The sequence below is a fragment of the Pinus tabuliformis genome, chromosome 2_1 (genome assembly GCF_031772625.1).
Source record: "Pinus tabuliformis cultivar Carrire ecotype Pingquan chromosome 2_1, CPIR1, whole genome shotgun sequence".
Lineage (NCBI taxonomy): Eukaryota > Viridiplantae > Streptophyta > Pinopsida > Pinales > Pinaceae > Pinus > Pinus tabuliformis.
Window position 1 is genome coordinate 955,699,589 of NC_142299.1, and position 13,176 is coordinate 955,712,764.

General features: G+C 42.4%; 1 protein-coding gene across 4 annotated transcripts in view; it reads left to right on the forward strand.

Moving 5' to 3' along the window:
* Window positions 1-13,176, forward strand: part of LOC149203814 (UBQ, helicase-c and DEAD-like helicase domain-containing protein) — a 420,226-nt gene that overhangs the window by 186,856 nt on the left and 220,194 nt on the right. The window lies entirely within an intron of this gene.

Genomic DNA, 13,176 nt, shown 5'->3' on the forward strand with positions numbered 1-13,176 from the left:
CTGTTTTTGCCTTAATCTCTTCTAAAATCAGACTCAAATTGTGGACAATGCATGGAGTCCAAAATATGTGATTGTATCTACTCTCAACAATCAAGCCTGCAGCTTTGCAAACAGGTGCAATATCTGTGATAACTTGCACCACATTTTCTAACCCTACTTGTTCAATAGCAGAAATTAAAATATTAACAACGAGCTTACTATCCTTTAACTGACTCAGAAAATCTTCTGCTTTGATGAACATGGCTTCTTTTGGTGATGATGCAATGACATTAATCAAAGGCCCGCGTCTTGTATCAGTCCAACCATCTGAGATAATAGAAACCCCTGTACTACCCCATGATTTACGAATTGGTTTGAGAACATCATCAAGAAGTTGCCTCTCTTTCTTTAGCAAAACTGTTATGACTTTTTCATAGTTTGGCCCCTTGTAACCTTGAGAGCTTTGTTAATCGCTGTCTCCAAATCCCGCCAATATGGGGATTGAACCACATTAAAGGGGATGCCACAAGCAAAGATGGCCCTTGCCACTCTTGAGTCAACTTCTTCTCTCCCTTGACTATCAATCATTTTCACCAATCTACTACCTTGAATTGGAGTTGATGGCTTTGATAACTTTGCTTCTACTTCTAGTGCCCTCCTCTTTCTTGCTTCATGAACAATCCTTGGCTCAACGCTATCAGACATGTGAGGATTGGTAGTGCCCGTGCCGATTTTGCTTCTTGAGCTCCTACGTGGACTGGTGAAGTCATACAGACCCTGCACGCTGCAGGAAGCGGTTGTGTGTGCCAGAGATTTACAGGGGGCCATCCCAAAGATCAGAGCACCATTTCCTGCACGGACCCCTTTCCCACAGAAGGGGCATGAGACTAGACCCCCACCACCGAGGACCACACAGGGGAGGGGACAATTAGATGAGGAGACACGAGGAGACACCCAAGGACCTCCGGAGGAGGAAGCTGTGCTTCACATGCAGAGAGCCCTGGGCACCTAGCCATAGGTGTATTGTAGGTAGAGCACATTACATTGAGGTCTTTTTTGACGGTGACCAGGAGGATGAGGTGGAGCAGGATTGTGGTGGGAGAGATGGAGAGAGTTCGACAGACAGAGGGCCACCACCACCACCTCCATAGGGAGGGGCATCTCTTGCCCCATCAGGAGGAGTCCTTGCTTCTTTATGCAGGATTCCTAAGCTTTTGACACTCAGGATCAGAGGCACTGTACAGGGACAGAGGGTGTCGGTGCTTGTGGACAATGGGGCTACCCACAATTTCATAGGTGCACAACTGGTCTAGAGGAGGGGCCTCACTATAGCAGTGTTTGAGGGGTTCTCAGTCCTAGTGCCAGGTGATCGTACTATCCAGTGTACCACATACGTGCCCTCCTTGACAGTAGTTATGGGGAACTACTTGATGATAGACCACTTTTTTGTGGTCGATGTGCCAGACACCAACGTGGTGATATGTGTCCAGTGGTTGTATTCTCTTGGATGAGTCATGATGGATTGGACGAAACTTGAGATGGAGTTCATTGGGCTAGATGGCAAGCTGGTGGCCTTGAGAGGCATGCAGTCTTATTCGCCTCAGACAGTTTCAGCCCATAGGATGGAGGTAGATCTCTGGCATGGGGACATTGCATGGGAAGTCGAGTTGAGGATCTCAGAGGTTGGGGGACAGGCGCAACCACCACCTGCAGACATATAGGCTTTACTGGACAGGCATGCGGTAGTGTTCGGGGACATTCCACTAGGGCAACCACTATATAAAGGATTTGAGCACACTATTGAGTGGAGCCGGGTATATAGGCAATTATCACTACTCCTTACAGGCACCCCAAAGCCTATAAGGATGAGATAGAGAAGGCCATCTAGGAGTTGCTTGTGTTGGGCCATATCAGGCCAAGTTCCAGTCCTTTCGCTTCTTAAGTAGTGTTGGTGAAGAAGAAGGATGGAACCCTTTGGATGTGTATCGATTACCGAGCCCTCAACCAGAAGACTCTTAAGAACCGGTACCCTATTCCCCGCATTGATGAGATGATGAATGAGCTTAGAGTAGCCAAGTACTTCTCTAAGATTGATTTGCTTTCACGGTACCACCGCATCAGAGTGCGGGAGTAGGACATCCCGAAGACAACTTTTCGGTGCCACTATGGGCACTTTGAGTTTCTGGTCATGCTATTTGGGCTGACCAATGCTCCAGCCACATTCCAATCTTGCATGAACCATATCTTTCGGGGACAGCTGAGGAGGTTCGTGCTAGTGTTCTTCGATGACATCCTGATCTATAGCCGGACGTGGGAGGAGCACCTCCAACACTTGGAGGAGGTATTGCGCATTTTGGAGGAGCAACATTTTTGTGCCAAGCTTTCCAAGTGCGAGTTTGGATTAATAGAGATGCTTTATCTCGGGCATATCATTGGATCAGATGGGGTGAAATTTCACGAGGAGAAGATTCGGGCCATTCGGGATTGGCCAATACCCCCAGATGTGACTATGTTGAGAGGCTTCTTGGGTATTTGCACTTATTACAGGAAGTTTGTCAAAGGGTTCTCGCAACTGGCAACACCTTTGACTGACTTGACCAAGAAGGGGGCCTTCGCATGGATTGATGGAGCACATGTTGCCTTTGATCGCCTCAAGGAGGTGATGAGTAGTTGCGCTGTTTTGGCACTCTCAGACTTTTCCCAACAATTCACGGTGGAGTGTGATGCATCAGGGGTAGGATTTGGAGCCGTATTGTCACAGGAAGGGCTTCCCATAACTTTAGAGAGTCGGAAGCTCCTACCGCATGAGCTGTCATATTCCATATATGACAAGGCGATGCTGGTCATTATGCATGCATTGGCCAAGTTCTGTCAGTACTTGGTGCGCAATCGGTTCCGAGTGAAGACTGATCACAATAGTCTTCGACATTTCATGGGGCAGCAGGGCCTCAACTACAAGCAACAAAGATGGGTCAACAAGGTGCAGGCCTATGATTTTGACATTGAGTATGTGTGGGGGAAGCACAATGTGGTGGCCGATGCTCTATCTAGGAGACCAGCTGGGTTATCTCTCATGAGCATCTGCCAAGATTGGAAGGCTCAGTTGTTGGTGGAGTACTCCAAGGATAGGAGGGCATGCGAGGTATTGGAGGGGACACATGCAGATGAGCGTTACCGTGTGATGGATGAGGTCATCTATTACAAGGGGTGCATTTACTTGGTGCCCAACTTGCAGTTGAGGGAGAGGATACTCCAGGCAGTTCACGATTCACCACTGTCTAGACACCAGGTGTTCCAAAAGACGTACATGGCTATTTGGGAGAGGTTCACGTGGAAGGACCTCAAGGAGGACATGCTGCAGCATGTACGGGAGTGTGAGGCCTGCCAGCGGAACAAGGGGGAGCTGACTCACCCTACAAGGCTACTACAACCACTTCCCATTTTGGAGGGGAAATGGGAAAGTATTTCGATGGATTTCATCACTGGGCTCCCCACAGTACAGGGGAAGGATTGCCCACTTCTTCGCAATCCCCACTAGGTACACGGCTGCACAGGTTGCTGAGTTGTCCTTCCAAGAGGTTTTCAAGCTACATGGGTTCCCTGAGAACGTTGTGAGTGATAGAGACAACAGATTCATGGGTGGCTTTTGGCAGGAGCTCTTCAGGTTGATTAGGACGAAGCTCACTCCAAGCACCAGTTATCACCCTCAGACGGACGGCCAAATGGAGAGAGTCAACCAATGGTTGGACGGGTACTTGAGGAACTATGTGACAGGTCAACAAAGGAAGTGGATTTGGTGGTTGCACCTGGGCAAGTACTGCTACAGCACCACACACGACATGTCTATCGGTATGACTCCTTTCCATGCCCTCTATGGATATGACGCATTGACTTTCGCTGATATTGTTTTTGTTGACAGTCGGGTCCTAAAGGCCAAAGACTGGGTCCAAGAGTGCCAAGATATCCTCAAGGCTCTCGAGGATAATTTAGTGACAACCCAAAATCAACAAAAACTGTATGTAGACTGGCACAGGACAAGGAGGTACTTTGAGGAGGGGGACTTAGTATACCTCTGATTGCAGCCTTACAGACAATCTACATTGAAACAGAAGGGGGTCGAGAAGCTACAACCACGCTTCTATGGGCCCTATCGGCTGACTAGGCGAGTTGGGGAGGTGGCTTATGAGTTGGAGCTACCTCCAGGGAGTAGAATCCATAATGTGTTTCATGGCTCATGCCTGAAGAAGGCATTGGGACAACAGGTGACGACAATAGCTGATCTACCTCGCTGGGTGATGAGGGCCATTTGGTGTTGGAACTAGAGGCCATTTTGGAGAGCATGGAGATGAGACTGAGGAGTAAGACCATCAGGGAGTTCTTGGCTGGAAGAACTTGCCGAATGAGGATGCCACCTGGGAAGGTGAACACAAACTGGAGCACCAGGTTTTGAGGTTGCTTGAGGGCAAATAACATTTGGGAGGGGAGGACTATCATGTCCCTTCTCAAACACATTAGTCACGAGGTGCAAATACATATTTTTGGCACCATTTTTGGCTTAGGAGGAGGACCCCACACTTACACTTAGGAACTATAGGGGAATTCAACTTTATTTTTTGCAGCTAGTGGAATGTGGGGGCCACCCACATGAGTAATTTACTTGGTGATTCGATGAGCTTGGAGGGAATCGAATGGTTGGATGGAGGGGCCCACATGAGGCTAAGGAGGCCCAAGGTGATAAAAGGAGGAGGAGCTCTCATTTTCGACCATCTGGAACATTTGCAAACAAACACACTTAGTACACTCAACTGCTTAGCGAGTCTACCGACTGTTTAGCCACGAATCTCTCAAGTGGGAGATTCGATCTCTTCTTCGGGGGACCATCCGTGCCCGCCCTAGGGAGGCTGTTCCACAGGGATTTCAAAGAGTTCAGGATAGTCACACACTAAAGCTCCGTTTCCACAGTTGCCAGTGGTTGATGGACCACGTTATGGAGCACCAAGGCGCCCCAATTATAATGGACAACATTGTTGTCAAGGATTTCATTTATCTCCGTTGCCACGAGTTTTAGATAATTGCAGACAATAAAAAGCTGAGGGGCATCGAGTGATCGTGAGAGTTGGGACTCGTTGTGGAGGAATATATTCACAACACTATGAAATATATGAAGCCCTACCCTCTCAGTGAATTGTCGAAGCCAATGATATTTTATAAACATGGGAAGAAGATGAAGGACAACCTTTACAAAGAGATGAGTGTAAGGAGTCGATGCACTCACCTCTACTTCTCGAAATATACTATAGTCACAGGGTTCATCCACTTGCAGAAGCCTTTGCCACATAGACGTAATCTATAAACCATGAAAAAGATGTTGAAGCAGTTCCCAGCCCTGGAAAATGCTTGTTAGCAATGTTAAAGCAAACACAACTGCAATACAAGACAAATTACAGAGTTTATAGTCCTTGCAATATTTAGACTACAAATTCTCAAAAATGCCCACAAGGGATTCCACCGTCATTGAACCTGCCACAACATCCTCTCAAACTCTATCCAGTGCTACCATGATATTCTCTATATTATCTAGTTGTTGCTTCTGATGTTTGGCCTCTTTCTGAAGCTAAACCTTTTCTTTTTGATATATTGCCACAGATTGCCTTTCACGTTTTATATCTCGATCAAACTTCTGAATGTCTGCCTTTGCCATATCAACAACCAACTTCACATTGTGTTGCAGCTCTGGCATGGGTGTATCATCCTCTATGGCCTTCTGCTTTGCATTCAAGTTTTCCAGATTTGTCAACACCCTCACTTGAGGACTCCTCATATCAAACACTTTATGCACTACCTGAACTTGGCACCTAGTGGTCTGTGCATAAAATCCATGAAATTGGACCTGTGATTGTTCATAAAAAAATGCCCTATTAAGCTCTTCTTCATCGTTTACTACTAATGGGGACTTCCAACCTTGTCAAGGTTCATCTCATTCCAACACCGAGTCAGGCATAGGTCTATGTCCATATTTCGCTGTCTGACAGCAAAAAGTTCATCGAACTCTTCATGTACATGGGACTGGACCTTAACCTTCAGGATGATGGAGCTTGTGGATGTTTCCTTATCAATGATGCTCTCAGACACTTCGTTCCCGGTAGAGATGAATGTTGAGAATACATGGTCCTAGACCTTTGAGATACCCACACTGTTCTGTATATCTTTATTATTTTCTTCGACTCTTCCTTCGCTAGCAATCCCATCTTTAGGTTTTTCATCTTTAGTTGTCATATACCCACTTTGATTGTCATTCATGTCACCTTGAGAAGATCCCTGTTCAACATGTTCAACATCATTTTCTTGATTATAACATTCTTTAATGTTAGTTCCTTTCATGTCAATGCTTTCATCCTTTAAACACTGAGTAATTTGCAAACGATTTTTTAATCATTGAAACGATTATCGAATTTCACTTAATTTCTCAATGATTTCAGGACATAAACTTAATGGCATATTATGCGGCTGATAACATCCAAAGGCTCACATGGATTTGATACCACTAAAGCGACAAAACTTAACATTGTTTGTGCTTTTGATATAAATTACACAAATGTATTTGTAAATAATATTTATTAATAAGATGAATGTACAAGTATGTTGAATGTTACAATGAGGTCTTGCTTATATACCTAGGCAGATGTCCTTTCATGATTGGGCATGTGTTTTAGACATGCCTTTTCACTTAACTAATGACTATTTAAAATAATCATTATTTTGATTATTTATTACTTATATTTATTTATATTCATTTTATTTTATATAATTTATATTCGTAACAACAATATCTTCATTGAATGTTACATCCCTGGTAATCTCAACCTTCCTTTTGACCAAGAATATATATTCTAAATGCCTTAGAATTTTCACAATATCCAACAAATGTACATTTTCTTCCCGTGGCTTCCAACTTGTTTCTTTTGTCCTTTGGCACATGAAAGTATATGGGGTAGCCAAAGATATGGAGATGGCTAACATCGGGCTTGACACCTGTGAACACTTCTTCGGGGGTCTTGTTGTCCAATGCTTGATGAGGCACCCTGTTTTGAACATATATGGAAGCATTTGTTGCTTCTCCCCAAAGGAACTTCGACAACTTTTGATCATGGAGCATGACACAAGCGGATTCTACAATAAACCTGTTCTTCCTTTCAACTACTCTATTTTGTTCGGGAGTACAGGGCATAGACGTTTCCTTCTTCATACTTTTCTTCTTGCAAAGATCAATGAATTCATTTAAAGTGTACTCTCCACCATTGTCAGACCTGAATATCTTGATTTTCTTCCTTATTTGATTGTTGATCAAAACTTTGAACTCCTTGAATATTTCGAAGGTTTCATGCTTGTGCTTCAAATAATATATCCACATCTTTCTTGAAAAGTCATCAATGAAGGTGATATAATAGAGATGGCCACCAAGAGAGTGTATAGGCATTGGACCACCCAAGTCAGAATGAATGAGATGGAGGATGTCATTTGTCTTTTTCTCATTGGAGGGGAATGGTTCCCTTGTCTTCTTCCCATTGGCACATCCTGGACTTACTCCATCATGTTGGGCTTGAACCTTGGGAATCCCTGAGACCAATTTCTCTAATTTCGGAAGAGCATCATAATGTAGATGGGCCAATCTTCAGTGCCATAGCTCGCTTAGATGATTAGTATCATGGACCAATGCTAGAAGTGGTCTTCCAGTAACCTTGTAGAGTCATTCATATCTTGATCCTAATGTCAATGCATCTCTCATAGGTGATCCAACAGGCGAAGTAAGAACCTTTTCCCTGATGAAGGCAACCCTCATCCCTTTGTCTTCCAAAGCGGATATTGATACCAAATTCTTCTTTAACCCTCGCACATACATCACATTGTGGAGCAAAATAGATTCTCCCGAATTCAAATGAAATTTGACGGACCCAAAACCTTTAACAGGATGAGTGGAGTTGTCTCCAAGAATGATTTTCAAATTTAACTCCCTCTCCACCAAATTAGAGAGAACTTCCTTATAACCAAAGAAGTGATGAGTGGCCCCACTATCAACCAACCAACTATCCCACGAATCCGGAGGAGAGGAACTAGTAAGAGCGGAAATAAGAATATATTCAAATTGTTTGCCAACATTACTTTCATACCTAGAGTATCTTGACTTCTTTTGAGGACGACGATCTTCTTCATGGTCACTTGGAGCATCTCTTCTTCTTCTTTCATCTCTTCCATTGCGATCATTCCTTTGGTCATCTCTTCTTCTTTGATCATCAAACCTGTTGTTGCTTCTAGTGTTGTAGCGTGGGCCATTGTTCTTCTCAGGGCAATCTCGAGCATAATGACCCTTATGGTGACAATTGTAGCATTCAATGTGAGCTGATGTTCTATCATTCCTTCTTTTTGTATCTCGAGGTGGAGGATTTCTTAATGGACCCCCTTTTCCTTTCTTCTTCTTATTTTGTGTGACGAATGTAGCGGGTTCTCCTCCTTCTTGATTCTTCTTGAGTAAGCTTTCCAACAATTTCATCAAATGACGGGAGGACATTGTTGTTGCTTACGGTAGTGATGAAGGTTTCCCAAACAGGAGGGAGACCTCTTAGAGTTACAATCACCAATTCCCTATCAAACACAATTTCCCCAACCCTTTGCAATTGATCTCTAAGGCGAGATATCCTCATAATGTAGGATTGCACAGACTCTCCCTTGTTCATTGTTGTGTCTTTGAGTTGATCTTTCAAGGAGATGATTTCATTCAAAATTTTGACTTCATACATGCCAACTATCTTATCAAACATGTCTTTAGACCTTCTCAAATTTCCAACATATGCAAGTAGATTATTTTGTAAAGCATCAACTATAATTTGGTTTGCTTTTAACTCACCTTTCTTGTGCTTGTTCTTGGCAGCAATAGAAGCATTCTCTGGAGGCTCAGATACTTTTCCTTGAATGTAACCCATAACATCATTGTTATCGACTATGATCTCCAACTTGACTCTCCTTGCAAAAAAATTAGATGAGTCACCCAACTTTTCATTTTCCTTGAAGAAGGAAGACATCTTGACTTGACTAGATCGGCTCTTTCAACTTTCCAAAGATGATTGCTTCAATGCTTGTCTCCTTTTGGGCTTGTCCTTCACCTTAGCTCTGATACGATGTTAATTTTTCATATTGTTCTATGTTGCCTCAACTACTTTAGCCCAATTCAATACTTCAATTAGCAATATTTCCAAATACAATTAGTCTTGCTATTTGTAGTAATTGAAGATAGAACAATAGATGCAATGACAAAGGAGACAATCAACACATCAACAAGAGACACTAGATTTGGTCAAAGACTAGGGAAAAACCCTGTGAAAATATTATTCTATGAGATTGTCATAAAATGTTCAACAGAGAGTACAATGAGCCCAATACATTATCATCTAGGAATACAAGCCAACAATATTCATAAATATGTTTCTAGCATCAAAATATATCAGAGACAACTTTTCTCGTCTGCGGTCAATTGCGATCAACTTCAATCCTCGGTCAAATCTAAGTCAAACTTCCCAATCACATGGATGAGGAGTTGTGCATGCGACTGAAGGCTTCCAATCACTCTTGAGCATGTGATGCCTGCGACTATGGTTGAATTTTCCCTGTGGCAAGCCAACGAATGTAACCCAAAACCCTAAAATAGATGCTAGCCTCAGACCCTATAATTTTGGACCACTGGGAACTTCTTTTGTTGTCCCTGCTTCAGACCTATGCGAGCCAATCAGTGAAGAAGAGAACAAGAAGATGCTTGGGGATATCCAAATGAGCTTGAGGTCACTTGTATTTATAGGCTTCCATGGCTGTCCAATTTGCTTTGGGGCCAACCTTGTCCAAATGTGCATATGTGGGCTTTCCTTCGTAAGTACACTTTCCCTTATCCAATTTGAGTGATATTTAGGTCAATTTTGGTCCTCTTGAAAAGAGGAATTCAATGCCATCATCATCTCCATCAAATGAGTTGTCCAAAGTGAAATTTGACTATAGTTGCATATTTTTAACACTTGTGTGGAGGACACTATTTGAGCATAGGGTGAGTGGTTCACCTTCCCTTATGGTTGATGACATATGCATAGGATGAGTGGTTCACCTTCTCCTATAGGCTATAGCATATGAGCAGGATGAGTGTTTCACCTTCTCCATTGGATGCCCTAACATACATCCTACCCTTGCAGTCTGGGACTCTTGGGAAGTACCTCTCATTTGTCCAATGAGTTGGGAAAAGTGGTTAGGGAACATAACACTATAGATGGGCGCATCATGTACTATCATACTCCCTATGTTTAGGATGCATGATGTTCAACAACTTGATTGCTCAGGATCAAGTCTGATTGGGGTTCTACCACTAGTTATGTGGACTTACTTTTGTTAGTGGAGAGTGGTAATGTCTTGTGACTCACTCTCGATCGATCCTTCCTCAATCTTCAGCAGAGACGAGACGAGATGCAAAGATAGTACATGATGATCAGGATGGCACGATGATGGATGGATATTGGTAGGCGAAATTCTCCCTAATTGAGAGGGTGTTAAATTTGGCAACTAGGGCCAAACTCCACCTTGGACAACTCATATGATGAAGTTGATATTTTTATTGGATTCCTCTTTCCAAGAGGTGTAGGATTGATCTAAAGATCATCTCATTCTGACATGTACAAATGGAATTATGAATTTATTTCGTTTATGGACAAATTGTCAAGGTCGACCAATAAACTAATGTAGGCTTAGAAACCCAAAATACATGTCTTTTCATCCTCAACATTGTATATAAATAGAAGGTACATCTACTTCATTTGGACATCATTCATCACTCACATATTTCTCTCTCTTCTCATCTGATTGGGTGTACAAATTTTTGGGCAACCTCTCTCCTCCACACGTGCGAAGGACAAGTCTGAAATTTTATGTTTTATGCGTTCACCAAATTGTAGAAGGGTTGACCAACGTTGACCAAGTAGCAGTTGACCTTGTTTGACTGCGATTTTCCTTGGATAAATTTTGTTTGGGCAGGCCACATTTTTGCGCACAGAAATCGAGGCATTCTAAGCTGTTTGACCAAAGTTGACAACAGGTTTGACCCTGTGTTGACTGAGTTTGACTGATATTTTCAAGACTGTTTTGGGTTGATTCAGATTATGCTTGGAGGCTGAGTTGACTGGGTTTGACCGAGTTGATTTGGAGGAAGATTTCTTCTAAGTTGACAAGTGTTGACTTTCTGGTTAGGGCATCCTATTGACTGCAGTTTGACTATGTTTGGGCAAGTGAATTTTGTATATTGTACTCTCTCTATTGAACTTTTGAAGAATAATAAGAAGACTTGATCAAAGGGTTTCCCCACATTCTGGTTTTTCCCTGGCATCTGCCAAATATTGTGTCCTCTTGTCTTGGCTTGTCTTCTGCTTTTTATGTATGTTTTATCTGCATTTACTATCATGTTAATGTGATTGCTAATCTGGAAATTGATATTGGGCTAATAAGAAAAATTGAAGTAAATTGCTCTTAAGCATAGAACATACCATTGTTATCTAAAATTAACATGGTATTAGAGCTGAGGTGAAGACAAAACCCAAACAAGAGTGAAAAGAGCAATCAATTAGATTTGTTGGACAAGGACAAGAGTCAATGGCTTCCACATCCTACTTTAAGCCTAATGACAAGCTCAATGATAAGTCTGATTATTATGCATGGAAGATGTCTCTTGATTTGACTTTGGAAGAGCAGGATGTTATGGACTATGTGCGGGGAAAGATTACTATACCTCCTTCAAATGCATTGGCTGTCGCTAAGACAAAGTACAAAAAAGGTGAAGTCAAAGCTAAGAAGATGATCAGGGATTCTATTAACAAGCATTTGGTTGCATACATCTCCACTTTGAACACATTTAAGGAGATGTATGACATGTTGGTTGGAAAGTTCAAAGTTAGCAATGCAAACGAAGTCCCCTTTCTCAAAAACAATTTGAAGGACATAAAGAAGGGAATAGGTGAAGATATCCAATCCTACTTCATGAGGATTACCGAGATAAAAAATGACTTTCTTTCAATTGGAGAAGTTATTGCTGATAAGGAGCTCACTCTCATTGCCCTTGGAGGTCTCCTTCGTGAATGACATGTGTTCAACACTACTATTTTCGACAATGACAAGATTCCAGGGCTGATGAATTATTGACTAGATGCACTCAAGAAGAGACAAGGATGATGGAGAGAGACATGCCTTCAAATAGGAATGAACCTACTGCATTCTCTGCTCATGCTAAAAAGAAAAACAATGTAGGTTCAAAGAAGCAATGTCAAGGGAGACCTAGATTCAAAAATGGAAGGGACGATGCTTCGTTTGTAACAAGTTTGGCCACTATGCTAGGGACTGTCCTAATAGAAGGGATACACGTCACGATGATGACAACAACAACCACAACAATTTCAGGGGCAACAATAATCAAAGGAATGGTAGATTCAACAATAAAGGAGAAAGGAATGATGCCACTACTCAACATTGAAATGGTGGACCTCCCAAAAGATCAAGAAACTCCAGGTACGATGAATCTAATGTTGTAGATAACAAGCAAAAAGAATTTTATCTTATATTTGCCCTCTCTACTGCCTCTCCACCGGATACCTTGGGAAATTGGTTGATTGATAGTGGTGCCTCAGGGCACTTCACTAGGAATAAGGAAGCTCTTTCAAATCTGATAGAAAAGGATGCAAATTTGGAAATCATTTTTGGGGAGAATGCCACATATCCCGTAAAGGGAGTTGGGAATGTTACTCTTCAATTAAATCAAGGTAACACCATTTATCTACAAGAAGTTCTATATGTACCTGATTTAAAGAAGAACCTAGTATCTATCTCGGTGATGGAGGACAAAGGATTCAAGTTGCATTCATTGATGGAAAGATATGTGCTTGGAATAGAAATTTCAAAGAAGCATTTACCCTTGGATTCAGGGTTGATAGCCTATATCAAGTTGGAGGAAGCCCATTGGGAGCTATGTCTTGTGACACATCTCTTCAATCCGAATTATGGCACCGAAGGTTTCGTCATCTACATTATGAGGCTCTACCCGATGTGAGGAAGATGGTGACAAGTATGCTCGAATTTAAAGTAGAACATGACGGTGTTTGTCAAGGATGTGCTGAAGGAAAACAT